This window comes from Dysidea avara, chromosome 6, assembly GCF_963678975.1.
Source record: "Dysidea avara chromosome 6, odDysAvar1.4, whole genome shotgun sequence".
NCBI lineage: Eukaryota > Metazoa > Porifera > Demospongiae > Dictyoceratida > Dysideidae > Dysidea > Dysidea avara.
This window is the reverse complement of record NC_089277.1, coordinates 22534700-22552415: the sequence shown is the minus strand read 5'-3', so window position 1 is coordinate 22552415 and position 17716 is coordinate 22534700. Positions and strand designations below refer to the sequence as shown.

The 17716-nt window shown below is 37.7% G+C and overlaps 1 protein-coding gene across 4 annotated transcripts in view; it reads right to left on the bottom strand.

Annotated features, from left to right (window-relative positions):
- LOC136258578 (uncharacterized) overlaps positions 1–17716 on the bottom strand; it is a 219617-nt gene that overhangs the window by 169687 nt on the left and 32214 nt on the right. The window lies entirely within an intron of this gene.

Sequence of the window (17716 nt, the reverse complement as noted above, 5' to 3'; positions counted from 1 at the left end):
TTGCCTTGAGTAAGAAAATTTACTTGCATTGCTCCAGTCTACAGTACACTGTATATACCCAGCTGTAAATTGGGGACCTGTAACATCTATGGGTACCTGGCGTAACTGCATGGGGAAGCAAATGTCAAACTGTTCTTGTCTTGTTTATCAGTTTCAAGGATGTTGTGGAACACAACTTTAGTTGTGGATGACTTGAGGTGTGTGTGGGCACCCAAAGTCCCACCTGCACCCACACAATCACCTGTGGGATATGGCACAGCCTCCTGCTGGTTACTATAATAGTCCTGCCTCATGATCAGGAGGATTTACCTGCACTCACTGTACCAACTAGTGCACAGGTGTCTCAGTACTGGTTCAATATTTATCTGTATATCACACAACTATGCTAGCATGCATGGTATTGCACCTACAATATTTAACACTATATGAGCCACTAAACAGAAACGATTTGTGACTGAATGTGACTTGTACAGATCATAATTATATTTTTTGCCATAGAATCTTTTGTATATTATATGTTATAACCCTTCGTTTCCCAAATTCCTTTAACCGAACAATTACACTCCTTGCTTTATAACTCTTGCATAGTTGCAGATATCATCACCAAATTTTTAGCAGAACTTCTCTATATAATTATACACGAGTGGTGTAAATGGGATGGTGATTGAATAATCTAATTAGAAGTATGATGTAATTAAATTTGCAAAAAAGGGGAAATAAATGTATAAGAATTTACCACAATAGATTCACTCTGTTTATTTACAACTTTTACAAGTTTGCTGGGTAGCTACACCATTTAGGCACAAGCAGAAAAAAATTCAGCACAAAAGATTATTGTATGATGGTTTTACAAAGAAAATACTGTCGTGACACAGAAGCGGGAATATATAAGAATATATATCAATACCTTGTTGTACTAGATCCTTATAAGGAAATTTTTATTTCTAACATTTACTTAGAAGTTACTGATACAATAAAAATGTATGTTATTATTAAAGCTGTTTCTATTCATCTAAAAATAAACATTATCATGAAGTCAAAAAATGTATGGCAAAAACTATTGGTGGGAAACGAAGGGATAATTAATGCTAGCTTTTGTTTTTAATTGTGTGTGTAATATACTATTGTAATAATTTCAGTAGTGACATAACTCATACAACCCCATATTTCACTAGTTCTGTCACACTGCAGCATGTACAAGTTACATACACATTTTTTGTACGTTGTAGATCAGTGCACTGATATCTTCTGTTAGTATGGAGCTGATCCTCACATTTTACTGGCAGCCCTGACTGCACAGAGAGGCTTGTGGGAAGTCTTACCAAAATAATAATACTCATTATACTCAAACTTAATATTCAGAATTGTTTCACTTTTGTAAGACTGTAACAGTAACAAGTGTTAAATTTACCAGTATCAATTCATCATAAAAAGTAACAAAATGTTGAGTGACTGCTATAATGATGTAATAATATTTAGGCAGTGGATGTCCGTCCGGCAGTCACGTGAATAAAAAAATCAACTTAGCAAAAAAGGGTCCCAACGAAAAAAAAAAAAGAAAACCATGACCATGACCAGTCCGAGAATCGAACCCGGTGTCACAGTGATATATGTTTCCCCGGGTAAAGTGTTTCCCGCACACATATCCCTAGGGATCCGTGTTTCCCCGCACACATATCACTAGGGATCCGTGTTTCCCACCAAAAGCTGTCAGTGATATGTGTTTCCCGTAGCGATTTTTTAATATTTCACCGCACACACATATCCCTAGGGATTCGTGTTTCCCCGCACATATATCACCAGGGATCCGTGTTTCCCACTAAGATATAGCCATCGTGCAGTAACTCCAAGGTCCTATGGCTAGTTGCAAACAGTACGCGATCCAACCGGCCATTCAGTAGATATATTGCTATCTAGCTAATAGACACCCTTGCATATTGCATGTATATAGCTATAGTTAGCTAACTAGCTATATAGCTACTATATAAGCTAATACAATAAACTTTGTTGCTCTTCTCTGGACTTGCTCAATAAGTGTGATGTCCTTGACAGGGGCGGATCTAGGATTTATAAAAGGGGGGGGGGGGGGCTAACTCAAGGTACTAATCTCTTGGGTAGAGAGCATGCTAGAACTAGGTGGTCTGGGGACATGCCCCCCCTCCAGAAAAATAGATGCTAAAATACTGCACTTTGGAGACATCCCCACATAAAATTCATAATATTTTCTGTCTGTAGATTATATATACTGCCTTTAGATTATAGGTATGGCTCTCTGAAGCATTTTGCTAATGGAAAAGTTTGGGTAGGTACAGACAACCAAGTACATAATGCACCCCTCTCACAATTGCACAACACTGAATAGGTGCATGTTAGAATAATAATGTTGAAAGTGGAAAATTTTGAAATTTGAACAATACAAGATTGAATCTGAGAGCATTTTCAATGGAAATTGTGTACCTAAATTAAGTATTGCCATACATATTAACTACACAAGTAGATGAATGAAGCCCTTTAAACAGACCAATGCACTTCATTGTATGTATAGGTGCAGGTAGATTTGGAAAAATTTCATAACAGAACCATGTTTCCAATGAATGTTCTATTAGAGTAGTTAGCTGACTGCTCTATTAGAGTATCTCAATCTTGTACACCTCCAATACTGATCCGGGTCCTTGTTGCATAAACTTTAGCATAAATCCACTGATAATACCTTGGAAAGATGTTTATAAGGTGGTTTTATGAGTATTTGTATTATTAGTGATCATATAATTTAGCTAATATGCTAAGACAAAATTTCATTATAATTCTCAGCATCATATAAGTTGATCAAGTAAAGCCTAAATATGAAGGCTGAAGCCCCCCCCCTGCATCCGCCCCTGCTTGATATGGTTAGGTTTCCAAATCACTGAACAGGACATAACTTGCGATCTCACTAAGGAAATATACAAAGTTCTCTTGGCTGTCACTGTTTGATGCTTGCTAAAGCTGAGATGGAGCAGTCCTAGCATCCTGTAGGTCTTAGGGAGACTTTTGCATTAATATAGGTGGACACTCTTTTTTGGATTAAAGAACATATTATATCTCGTACTCCACAAAGTTGCTGAGTCTTGAAACAGTGAAATATCTCCAGGACTACAAACAGTATTATAAATCTTGGTGTCGTCAATGAATAGTAAAGTTTTACTGATGGTAACACAAGATGGTAAATCATTCATGTAAATAATGAAGAGTAGGGGTCCCATAATACTCCCTTGGGGAACCCCAGATAGAACCGGCAAGGGGGTAAATAATGACTGACTGCATGCCAAAGCTGTATAGCTACATTGATTAGTTATACATAGCTGCAATCACATGATTTACTCTATATAGCTAGAGATAGTATTTTATTGTATACATGTACTTGTAGCTACTGTTTTATTAAACTGATGCTATAGCTACGTAGCCAAATCACAGCACAGTTTAGCAGTTATAGTTGAATGCCATGGCTTGATTTCCTCCAACAACATGTATAATTATAGTATTAGTTGTATATAGGTATATGGCTAGCTATGATTATTAAAAGTGCATGCGCGCCTATGCTAGCTAACACTATAATTATACGTACGTTGCATGCACATGACTTTATAAAGGGGAAACATATTACCCGGGGAAACACATATCACTGTGACTTGTAGGTCGCTAGCGAGTTAGTGATATGTGTGCGGGGAAACACGGATCCCTAGGGATATGTGTGCGGGAAACACGTTACCCGGGGAAACATATATTATTATTTTATTTATTATTAACACTTTACAGTGACCAGCACTGAAGGTCTACAGCAACATGTGCTGCAGCCTTAGGATCACTGTGACACCGGGACTTCCAGTGCGTTAGCCAACGATCCTAGCCATTGTGCTACGTGGCTCCCAGGTAACCACTTTTCTTAGTTTCTACCAGCCTATATAGCTACGTCATTCAAGAAGATACCTATACAAGAAGAATATCCAGTGAAGAAGAAACCAAAGCTGAACCCGACCCAAACCCAAACGCGGTGACGTTTGCCCTCGCGTTTGCCTCATTTTGTGTTAAGCACAATGATGACTTCCACTGTCTGAACGAAGGTAAGTTTTGGGGTGAGTTCGAGGCGAGCTACTCCTAGGGTTGGAGCGAGCGAAGCGAGCCCTTCATACAACTAGTGTGTTTGATACTCGAGTTATGGGTGACACTGCCGGACGGATATCAAACAGAAATAGTGTCCGGCTGCCGGACGAATATCCACTGCGTATTATTTATCTAATCAAAAACAGCTAAGCTGTAAAAAAAGGTGCGGCCCCAAAAAGGCCATGGTGAAAAAAGATGTGAAATCCAAGGTGGCGGCCAAAAAATGGCTGTGATGGTAGGTTAATGGTAAAAATTTTAATAACCGCGACAATTCAGGTGAATTTGGTATTGGCACAAAATTCACCTGATTGTCGTTATTAAAATTTTTACCATTAACCTACCATCACAGCCATTTCTTGGCCGCCACCTTGGATTTAATTCAAATCTTTTTCACCATGGCCTTTTTGGGGCCGCACCTTTATTTACAGCTTAGCTGTTTTTGATTAGATTTCACTTCTTTTTGTGTTTGTATACCCCAAAGCCGTCATAGGCCGGCTTTGGGGATTTTATTTTCTTTACCACAGGAAGAAGAAAAGATGAAGCAGATGTTAAAAACTTTACTGATTTTATCAGTAAATGTACAAATTATATATATATATATCTAATCCAAAACAGCCAAGCTGTAAAAAAGAGTGCGGCCCTGAGAAAGGCTATGGTGAAAAAAGATGTGAAATCCAAGGTGGCGGCCAAGAAATGGCTGTGATGGTAGGTTAATGGTAAAAATTTTAATAATGACAATTCAGGTGAATTTTGTGCCAAGACCAAGCAGCACTAAATTCACCTGAATTGTTGTTATTAAAATTTTTACCATTAACCTACCATCACAGCCATTTCTTGGCCGCCACCTTGGATTTCACATCTTTTTTCACCATAGCCTTTCTCAGGGCTGCACTCTTTTTTTACAGCTTGGCTGTTTTGGATTAGATTTCACTTCTTTTTGTATTTGTATACCCCAAAGCCGGCCTATGGCTGGCTTTAGGGCTTTTTAACCTGTCATTTTTTCTTTACTACAGGAAGAAGAAAAGATGAAGCAGGATGATTTCTTTGTAGCTGACCTCTCTGCAAGGTGATCCTTCTAGCTGATCTCTCTACCGGATGACTTGCTTGTAGCTGAACTCTCTACAGGGTGATTTGTTTGTAGCTGAACTCTCTACAAGGTAACTTCTTCTAGCTGATCTTTCTACAGGGTGATTTGTTTGTCTCTACAGGGCAATTTGTTTGCAGCTGAACTCTCTACATGGTAGTTTCTTTGTAGCTGAACTCTCTACAATGTAACTTCTTTTAGCTGAACTCTCTACAGGGTAACTTGTTTCTAGCTGAACTCTCTACAAGGTAACTTCTTCTAGCTGATCTTTCTACAGGGTGATTTGTTTGTTTCTACAGGGCAATTTGTTTGCAGTTGAACTCTCTACATGGTAGTTTGTTTGTAGCTGAACTCTCTATAATGTGACTTCTTCTAGCTGAACTCTCTACAGGGTGACTTGTTTCTAGCTGATCTCTCTACAGTGTAACTTGTTTCTAGCTGAACTCTCTACAGGTTGATTTGTTTGTAGCTGAACTCTCTACAATGTACCTTCTTCTAGCTGAACTCTCTACAGGGTGATTTGTTTGTAGCTGAACTCTCTACAAGGTAACTTCTTCTAGCTGATCTTTCTACAGGGTGATTTGTTTGTCTCTACAGGGCAATTTGTTTGTAGCTGAACTCTCTATATGGTAGTTTGTTTGTAGCTGAACTCTCTACAATGTAACTTGTTTCTAGCTGAACTCTCTACAGGGTGATTTGTTTGTAGCTGAACTCTCTACAAGGTAACTTCTTCTAGATGATCTTTCTACAGGGTGATTTGTTTGTAGCTGAATTCTCTACAGGGCAATTTGTTTGCAGCTGAACTCTCTACATGGTAGTTTCTTTGTAGCTTAACTCTCTACAGTGTAACTTCTTCTAGCTGAACTCTCTACAGGGTGATTTGTTTGTAGCTGAACTCTCTACAAGGTAACTTCTTCTAGCTGATCTTTCTACAGGGCGATTTGTTTGTAGCTGAATTCTCTACAGGGCAATTTGTTTGCAGCTGAACTCTGTACATGGTAGTTTCTTTGTAGCTGAACTCTCTATAGTGTAACTTCTTCTAACTGAACTCTCTACAGGGTGGTTTGTTTGTCTCTACAGGGCAATTTGTTTGCAGCTGAACTCTCTACATGGTAGTTTCTTTGTAGCTGAACTCTCTACAATGTGACTTCTTCTAGCTGAACTCTCTTAGAGAGTTCAGCTAGAATTCTCTACAAGGTAACTTCTCTAGCTGATCTTTCTACAGGGTGATTTGTTTGCAGCTGAGCTCTCTACATGGTAGTTTCTTTGTAGCTGAACTCTCTATAGTGTAACTTCTTCTAACTGAACTCTCTACAGGGTGACTTGTTTCTAGCTGATCTCTCTACAGTGTAACTTGTTTCTAGCTAAACTCTCTACAAGGTGGCTTGTTTGTCTCTACAGGGAAATTTGTTTGCAGCTGAACTCTCTACATGGTAGTTTCTTTGTAGCTGAACTCTCTACAATGTGACTTCTTCTAGCTGAACTCTCTACAGGGTGACTTGTTTCTAGCTGATCTCTCTACAGTGTAACTTGTTTCTAGCTGAACTCTCTACAGGTTGATTTGTTTGTAGCTGAATTCTCTACAAGGTAACTTCTCTAGCTGATCTTTCTACAGGGTGATGTGTTTGCAGCTGAACTCTCTACATGGTAGTTTCTTTGTAGCTGAACTCTCTACAATATACCTTCTTCTAGCTGAACTCTCTACAGGGTGACTTGTTTGTAGTTGAACCCTCTACAGGGTGATTTGTTTGTAGCTGAACTCTCTACAAGGTAACTTCTTCTAGCTGATCTTTCTACAGGGTGATTTGTTTGTAGCTGAATTCTCTACAGGGCAATTTGTTTGCAGCTGAACTCTGTACATGGTAGTTTCTTTGTAGCTGAACTCTCTACAATGTAACTTCTTCTAGCTGAACTCTCTACAGTGTGACTTGTTTGTAGCTGAATCCTCTACAGGGTGATTTGTTTGTAGCTAAACTCTCTACAAGGTAACTTCTTCTAGCTGATCTTTCTACAGGGTGATTTGTTTGTAGCTGAATTCTCTACAGGGCAATTTGTTTGCAGCTGAACTCTGTACATGGTAGTTTCTTTGTAGCTGAACTCTCTACAATGTAACTTCTTCTAGCTGAACTCTCTACAGTGTGACTTGTTTGTAGCTGAATCCTCTACAGGGTGATTTGTTTGTAGCTAAACTCTCTACAAGGTAACTTATTCTAGCTGATCTTTCTACAGGGTGATTTGTTTGTAGCTGAATTCTCTACAGGGTAATTTGTTTGCAGCTGAACTCTGTACATGGTAGTTTCTTTGTAGCTGAACTCTCTACAATGTAACTTCTTCTAGCTGAACTCTCTACAGGGTGACTTGTTCCTAGCTGATCTCTCTACAGGGTGACTTGTTTCTAGCTGAACTCTCTACAGGGTGATTTGTTTGTAGCTGAACTATTTGCATGATTGTTTCTTTGTAACTGAACTCTCTACAAAGTGACTTCTTCTAGCTGATCTCTCTCCAGGATGACTTGTTTCTAACTGAACTCTCTATAGTGTGATCTGTTCATAGCGGAACTTTCTACTGGGTGATTTGTTTGCAGCTAAACTCTTTGCATGATTGTTTCTTTGTAACTGAACTCTCTACAAGGTAACTTCTTCTAGCTGATCTCTCTACAGGGCAATTTGTTTGTAGCTGAACTCTCTACATGATGGCTTCTTTGTAGCTGAACTCTCTATTAGGTACCTTCTTCTAGCTGATCTGACTACAGGGTGACTTGTTTGTAGCTGAATTCCCTACAGAATAACTTGCAATGTAATATAACTGTGTAAATTATACATGCAGCTGAATGCTTTATTAGGGTGACTGTTCTATTAGAGTATCTCGATCTCGCATTTGCTGCACGTAGATGCCTTTCGAATCATAACTCAGTGATTTGTAATCCGATTCTTCTGTACTACTGCAAGAACTTTCTATGATGGTTATTCCAGCTACATACTGATTTTCAGTTCATTGCTTTAAGCGGTTTGCCTGGTAGACACGAAAACTAATAGTTTTTTTATTCATAAAAATCGATCGCGTAATTTTGACACAGGTTGGGTTTTGTGTCATATCTCCATGGTCTTTATCCCGATTCCTTTCAAACCACAAAAAGGCACTCCTACGATGGTTGCTCCATCTACATATCAATTTTCAACTGATTCCTCCAAGGGGTTTACCCTGTAGGCGTGACAGACCTTCGACCTTATTTTACGCAAATAATCGGTCATAACTCCGTGAATGTTCATCGGATTCCTACCAAGGTTGGTACGGAGATCCGCCTTAATGAGCCCTTTAAGTGTGCCAAATTTCAGCCCAATCCGAACACGCATTAGTGTTTTATGGCGAATTTTGCCAAGTGTGCGAAATGAAGATGATGAAGAAAATAACGAAGAAATTAAAACGAAATTTTGTTCGCTCGTATCTCGGAAATGGCTAGACCGATTTTCTTCATATGTGGTATGTAGACTCCCCTAACTGGGCGGCACTTCTCTAGTAAATTTGGTTCTAATCGGATAAGGGATCACAGAGCTACATAGGTGTGAAAATTGTGTTTTCTTTCTTCCTGTTAATATACTCACGGTGTGGCGCGCCGGCTTCTTGGGCCGCACGACACACTATCGTGTGTCTTGATATATATATAATACATATATTTATTACAGAACACTCTACACGGTGGTTTCTTTATAACTGAACACTCTACAAAGTGACTTCTTCTAGCTGATACTTCTACAGGGTGATTTGTTTGTAGCTGAACTCTCTACATGATGGTTTCTTCGCAGCTGAACTCTCTACAAGGTAACTTCTTTTAGCTGATGTCTCTGCAGGGTCACTTGTTTTGTAGTTGAACTCTCTACATGATGGTTTCTTTGTAGCTCAACTCTCTACAAAGTAACTTCTTCTAGTTGATGTCTCTACAGGGTCAGCTGAATACTCTACATTGGGGTTTCTTTGCAACTGAACTCTCTACAGGGTGGCTTCGTCTATAGCTGATATTTCTACAGGATTTGTTTGTACTGTAGCTGAACTCTCTACATGATGGTTTCTTTGCAGCTGAACTCTCTACAAGGTAACTTCTTCTAGCTGATGTCTCTACAGGGTCACTTGTTTGTAGTTGAACTCTCTACATGATGGTTTCTTTGTAGCTGAACTCTCTACAAAGTAACTTCTTCTAGCTCATGTCTCTACAGGGTCACTAGTTTGTAGCTGAATTCTCTACATGGTGGTTTCTTTGTAACTGAAGTTACTGAACTCTCTACAAGGTGACTGCTTCTAGCTGGTCTTTCTACAAGGTCATTTGTTTATAGTTGAACTCTCTACATGATGGTTTCTTTGCAGCTGAACTCTCTACAAGGTAACTTCTTTAGCTGATCTCTGTACAGGGTGAATTGTTTGTAGCTGAGCTCTCTACAAGTGACCTCTTCTAGCTGATCTCTCTACAGAGTGATTTGTTTGTAGCTGAACTCTCTACAGGTGGTTTGTTTGTAGCTGAACTCTCTACATGGTGGTTTCTTTGTAACTGAACTCTCTACAAGGTGATCTTTTCGTAGCTGAACTCTCTCCAGGGTGATTTTTTTCAGCTGAACTCTCTACATGATGGTAGTTGAACTCTCTACAAGGTGACTTCTTCTAGCTGATCTCTCTACAGGGTGATTTGTTTGCTGCTGAACTCTCTACATGGTGCATAGTTTCTTTGTAACTGAACTCTCTACAAGGTGACTTCTTCTAGCTGATCTCTGTACAGGGTGATTTGCCTGTAGCTGAATTGTCTATCAGATTCACTAGTTGTAGCTGAATTCCCTACAGAATAACTTGCAATGTAATATAATTCTTTGATGGAGTAAGTTATAAACGTAGCCGAATGCTTTATTAGGGTGACTGTTCTATTAGAGTATCTCGATCTCGCATTTGCAACACGTAGTTGGCTTTCGAATCATGACTCAGTGGTTTGTAATCCGATTCTTCTGTACTACTGCAAGGACTTTCTATGATGATTATTCCAGCTACACACCGATTTTCAGCTCATTGCTCTAAGCGGTTTGCCTGGTAGGCGTGAAAACTAATAGTTTTTTTATTCATAAAAATCGATTGCGTAATTGTGACACAGGTTGGATTTTGTGTCATATCTCCATAGTTTTTATCTCGATTCTCTTCAAACCACAAAAAGGCATTCCTACGATGGTTACTCCATCTACATAACGATTTTCAACTCATTCCTTCAAGGGGTTTACCCTGTGGGCGTGACAGACCTTCGACCTTATTGTACGCGAATAATCGGTCATAACTCGGTGAATGTCCATCAGATTCCTACCAAAGTTGGTACTGCGATCCGCCTTAATGAGCCCTACAAGTGTGCCAACTTTCAGCCCGATTGGAGCACGCAGTCGTGTTTTATGGCGGATTTTGTGAATTGTGCGAAATGAAGAAGAAAAAGAAAGGAAGAAATTAAAACGAAATTTTGTTCGCTCGTATCTCGGAAATGGCTAGAGCGATTTTCTTCAAATTTGGTATGTAGACTCACATAACTGGCCGGCACGTTTGTAGCAAATTTGGTTCCAATCGGATAAGGGATCACAGAGCTACATAGGTGTGACAATTGCGTTTTCTTTCTTCCTGTTAATATACTCACTGTGTGGCGCGCCGGATTCTTGGGCCGCACGACACACTATCGTGTGTCTTGATAACTATTCTATGCTGATTATACCACCTAAGTAAGTTACTGCTCTATTGGAGTATATTCATTTAGCTATATGCTAATTATGTAATAGTTGTAACATGGGCATGAGGGATTTGCCTGATATGTATGCCCTCTCCCCGAGGACAGAGGGCATACATATCAGGCAAAGCCCGAATGCCTGTGTTAAAGCTACTTATTAGGCTGATAGCCTGTACAGGGCGATCGATTACCCAAGCCAATACGAGTACAGCCACTGGGTGTATTATATATACATACCCAGGGCCGCCCACGGGGGGGGGGGGACTGGGGTATTTTGGCCCCGATTCCAGCCTAAAAGGGGCCCCATGAGGCCCCACGAAGGGCCCCTTGAATACCTGTTTAAAAGATCGATATACTCTAATATCAGATCTAGATACTCTAATAGAGCAGTCACAGTATTCTTCAGAGGAGCACTGTAGCAAGCTTATAAATATGAACAGGAATTCTATGATGCAGTACAACAATGTTTTTTTTTATTTTTGCTGTGAAAACTTCACAAACAGCAGAATATACACAGATATAATATAATAAATAATGTTAGCTATTGATTGCAAAATAATAGTTACGTAGCAGAGATTTGAATATGTCAGTGTTTTCTGCTTCAAAGATGTAGCAAGGTAGTACGTTCCATTGCCTTGATGTTGATGGTATAAAGGAGTACTTGTAGGTGTCAGTGTTACAAAATGGTTCAATGAGTCTGAACATATGGCATGATCTGGTCTGTAGCTGGTACTGTGATGTCTGCAGATGAAATTCAGGTATGTATTCAGGTGGTAAATAAACATTTTGTTTAAGATTGTTGTATAGCATAGTTAAGGAGAGCTGTTCTCTTCGAGACTCAAGTGATTCCCACTTAAGTTCGTTAACCATCTGTGTTACACTGGCATGATAGGAGTATATACCTTTGACATATCGTGCAGCACACCTCTGGACCTTTCTAAAGCGATCTTGTCAGTTGTTAAATGAGGGTTCCAGACTGTAGTTGCATATTCAAGTTTAGGGCGTACTAGGCTAAGGTAGGCTTTCTCTCTAAGGTGAATAGATGATGTCCTCAAGTTACGCTTTAGCAGACCAAGCATCTGATTTGCTTTGGAGGTGATAGATTGATTAATATGTAGGTGCCACTTCAGATCACTCTGAATAATGATGCCTAAATATTTGTAATGTTCAACAGGTGAGAGGAGATGATTGTGTAGTCTGTAGGGAGTAATGATTTTATTTCTTCTAGGATGTAAAACAGTCATGGTAAAGCACTTTGATACATTTAGTCTCATCAGCCATCTCTGCTGTCATTCTTGTAATGTACATAAACCTTCTTGTAACCTCTCAGCATCTTCAGGGGTATGGATAGCCTTATATATTATACAGTCATGTGTTTTATTTCAGCATGTTAATGAGCCAACACGTTTCAGGCCAGGTTCATCCCCCCATGTACTAGACCTAGTACTTACCAATGAAGAGGACATAGTAAAATCCATCAAATATTCTTCTGGACTGGGGTTGAGTGATCATTTGTGTTTGAATATTTCTCTTTCATGTTCTCCAATAACTATCAACCAGTCCAGTGATGTATCATCAGTTATTCTTATAACTTTAACAAAGGGGATTATATGAAGCTTAAAACCCTCCTTAACAAAACTGCCTGGTTGACAGAATTACAAGATTTAAATGCATGTCAGTGTTGGAAATTTTTATGCAACGTTTTAAGTCTGCTATGGAATGCTCTATCCCAAGGTACCATAAATCTGAACATAGAAAATTACCATATACTAATCATAGAGTAATTGATCTTAAACATAAGACGGAAACATTATGGAAAAGGTTCCGTAGAACTGGCAATCATTTGGATCATCTTAGGTTTACTCAAATAAGAAATTCTCTTAGACGTCTTACACATGACTTGAGATCTAAGTTTGAGATGAGGATTGCTAAGGAGGTGAAGACCAACCCTAAAACTTTTTGGCGATATGTAAACTCTATAAGGTCAAAGTTAAACCCTACCCTGGTTGATGAGTCACTTAATGATATTGAAGCAGCAACTGATGAAGATAAAGCAGAAATGTTGAATAAGTTTTTTACCAGCACATTCACCAGAGAATCTTTTGATAATATCCCTGAGTTTCAAGACCATGACTTTGTAACTAGTCTCGATGGCATATCAATTGATGCAGGCATTGTAAGAGAAAAATTGTGTGATTTAAATTCTAGCAAAGCTACTGGACCTGATGAGTTCCTCCCCACAGTGTTGAAGGAAGTTGCTGCTGAAATAAGCTTACCTCTGTCTATAATTTTTAAGAAGTCATTAAGTGAGGGTAGACTACCATTAGACTGGAAAATAGCAACTATTATCCCAATCTTTAAGAAAGGAAACAAGTCGTCACCTGTAATTACGATCCTGTAAGTTTACATCTGTTGTTTCCAAAGTTTTTGAATCTAATATCTGTAAGGGTATGTTACAGCATTTGTTTAACAACAATTTGATGTCACCATGTCAACACGGATTCCTCCCTCGCAAGTCTTGTATGACACAGTTACTATGTGCACTTGATGATTGAAAAGCACACAAAATAAAACTTATGCATTTCTGAAAAGCATAAAAACAAGCATAATAGGCAGAAAATTGGGAAATGCCAAAGGGCATAATAGGCAAATTTGAGCATAATAGACTCAAGCCTATAGACAGTCGACACTGTCCGGATTAAACATACATCTTGCAATTACATATTGGTACAAAGCACCTGGTAATAATGCACTTTGAATTTCCATAATGTATTAAGCTTCCAATTCAAAATAAGTGAGTGTAGCTCCAAGTCTATAAAAAGTGCACAATTCCGAAGTTAACTCACGATTCCATTATCTGGTAATTATTGTACAACAAGTGGGCATGGCACAACATATGCCTACATAATAACAACAGTTTTTCCAATAAATGGGGATGACTACACTGCACCAGGCATAAACTTTCAAAATTTAGTCACAATTTTTAACATTCTATAACTCTGTAATGGAAAGTGCTATTACCATGAAATGTGGAATAGGTATACAAAATTAGTCACCTACAATTTGAGCTAATTTCAGGTTGTTTCAAATTTGTGTTTCTAAGTTACAGTTCTATCACTTCTTAAATCCTGATTTTCATGAAAAATGCATAAAGTCAGTGACAGTTTAAGGTAAACTAGATTTACAGCATTTAATGCATTCACCTATGGTACTGTGAAAAAGTTACAGAGTTTTTCTTGATTGTTACTTTAGAATGAGTTATAGAAGCAAACAATAAAACACACCAACTACTACGTACTTGCAGGGATGCAAATTCTTTTCACAGAATAGAATATATATTATATATGTACAAAAATTATAGAGCCATTTTAGCATAGTTTATTTGGTTGGGCAAATATTGCTCAATCTTTGCAGGCATGTAGAAATTTTCACTTTAAAATTTTGTAAAATTGATTTAAAATAATTTATGTAGTTAATTGGCCTACATTTCATTCAGCAGTTCATAAAAAGCAGCACCAAACGTGTGAGAGGTGGTAAGAAGTTGCAGTTTTAAAGTTTTTTTTGTAAATAGTTGGAAGTGTATGCCTTGCATGGCACGCTGTATATACGAATGTATGCATGCTTACAATCATGATCTCAACAATTGCAAATAATAAATATTCACTCTCAAGCAAGATGGTAGTCATTGAGAGTAGTTGATGGAGCATCTACATGTATGTTTGTAACTGAACAATTGACTTGTTGTTCTTATTGCTATGTTTTGGATTTTGTGTTTGTTGTATAATTATAATAATATCATTATTGAATATTGATGAAACAAAAAAAATAATAATAATAACAATACACATTTCCGCCATTTAGGTATGGCTTCACTATGTATGTATACCTAAATTTCCATAAGTACAGTCAACTAATTCAATTATTGCATATAATTCAGACCTGAATATTTTTTTTTTTGTTAACAAATCACCATAACTACACATGATAAAAAATTTAATATGCATACAGATAATGCTGTAGTTAGTGCATAAGTTCAGCTTGATCCAAATGTCTACTTGAAATTTTAGTATTAGTAGTCCTCAGATTTTTGCATAAGATGAGCATTTATTGAGGGGTCCAAAATTCTTGAATGTCTAGGTTCTATTCAGGGATACTAGGTACCACGAGCCTACTGGTGGCATATCTAAGGGGTGGGTCTAGGTGGGCCTGCACCCTGCCAAAAGGTTAATATGTGGTATCATGTAAGATTAAGATACTCTAATAGAGCAGTCATTTACTCTAAGAAAGCAGTCACTCTATTCAGAGCAGCAGTGTAGCAAACTATGCAGTTTAAAATAATATATAGTTGGTGGATGGTTGCCATTGCAAGCAGGCTGTTCCCATTTTTTAGCTCTTGGCCCTACCAAGCCAGATAGAGTCTTATACACCACTAGCTATAGATATTCCATCCATATTTTATTATGTATTCCAGAGTGTCTGAAGTTCACCTGTCAAGTCCAGATACTTCTCTATATTTTCCTGTGCTTCTGTACAACATGACTGTTTATGATGCAAGCAATATCATTATAAGGTTAGTACATTTTAGCTGTTTGTCCATCAAAACTATTTTGATATATTGAAGTCATAAAGCAATTTACATACATTCAGAATTGTATAACACTGCCTCCTACTAGTGTATCCACCACCACTCTGAGCTTGAATATTCACACATCAGTTTCAGTGAACAGCTAAAGCTATTAATAATGTGCCTTGTAAAATATATGGACTGAGCCATTGCGGGCAACCAGCCATTATGTCCATTGGTTTCTCAGCACCTCCTTAAAGATCACTGTTTGTGCTCCCAACAATTTGGAAGCCCAATCAATGGGTGTGCAATGCCTGGTCCTGCACTGCAATAATCAATGTCAGGTTTAAGATAAGCACTCTGGAGTCATTTAAAGAAATCACCCTTACGTCTGTTCATTAGTTGTGGCCTTAATCCATTGCTTTACAGATACATATGTGGAATTACAAAGATTGTGAAGTACAAAGAAGCTAATTGAAGAGTGAAGGACAAATGGCAATCAATGCCAAAAGCCTATAAAAACTACTTATTTAACTACGCAAGTCAACTTAAAATTAATTACAATAAATTATAGTTACAAGGGTAAGGGAGCTTAGCACAATGACAACAAGGGCATACAAAATAGCAAGTACAGTTACTATTTGAATTAAAATCAATTTAAAGTGATCCTATAAATAGTTCTTTAACTTTTGCTTAATTGTGTTGAGGGAAAGGGTAAGATCAATTATTGACAGATCATTCCATAATCTGGGAAGTCTATAAGAACTCTATAATATATATAAAGTGACTTGTGGTGCCACTGCATCATGCTGCAAGCATAATACTTAAATTGGAATGGATCTAGCAAAAATTAGAAAAAGCATGAATCTTAGACATCTGTAATTGGCTCCTCACATCTCTTAACATAGCTACAATGCCTCTCCGAACACACAACATTAAAGCAATACTCTTCCTTTATCTCTACTTGATACATAGAGTCGATCTACATTAACCCATGGATATAAACCTTTCATATATACATATTCATTTGTTTTCATATCATCCTATATACACAGCACACTCATTCATACGCAGTCCATACCTGCAGCATATCACTGGCATAGTCAAAGTTACGTCCACTCAATTTGGATTTAAGCATGGGCCTCAACCTTTGTCAATACAATTCCTTGACCTTTGCTTTCACCTCAATCTTATAAAAACACTATGCCTCCAAAACACTGAGATACTTGTAATGATAATGCAATTATCCAAATCTATGCCATAATTTTAAATTATTGATAGTACTTTGTCAAGAATCTTCGTGTAATATGGCAGGAACTTAAAATAATTATTTCAGTCTTCTCTATCTTCAGTATTTATCAGTATTTTTCAAAGATTGTAAATGTTTTTGGTGGTCACAGTGCAACTATTACTAAGAATGTGGTAAATATTACACCCATCATCATTATCATTTACACAGTTTACAACTGTAATTGAAGTCCTATATAAAACCAACTACAAATTTACAAGTAATAAATAACGACTATTAATAGGTGGACTGATAACGACAAAACAGTCTTATGCACTGTCATTATTAAAGCAGCTTGCAAGCTAAAAATAGAACCCAATTCACCAATAACAATTGGTACATTTTATCATTTCATAGTTTCTGAGTTTTGATGTTTAAATTCTCAATCTTGATCTATTTCAATCTTGATCTTTCCTTAATTAAATCTTTAAACTCTTTAAACCTTTATCAAAATATTACTATATACACACATGATAAAATATGCATACGTGCAGGTAATGCTGTAGTCAGCAGTGTTGACATACACACAGAAAATTCTGGTACAAAGCAAATTACAGCAATTGTTGGAACCTAACAAAGTTTCAAAGATAAATATTTAACGTTTGGCTCAGCAGCCCAGCAGTTTGTAACAAAGCAGAATTTTACGAAACACAAGGTTTCAAATTACTGTACCATCTTTTCAGCCAGTCATCCAACTTTGGATTCAAAGTACCGAGGGGACCAATACTAATTATATCTACTTTGACATGCCAGAATCTCTGAACCTCAGTCAACAAGTCTTGATACTTGTACACCTTTACAAATACTTTACAAACAACATTATAGTTGAAAAAAGGGCAGGAAAAATTGATCAAAAAAGTAAATCTATTTTTTTCAGCACTAAGATTAGGCTATCAATTGTAA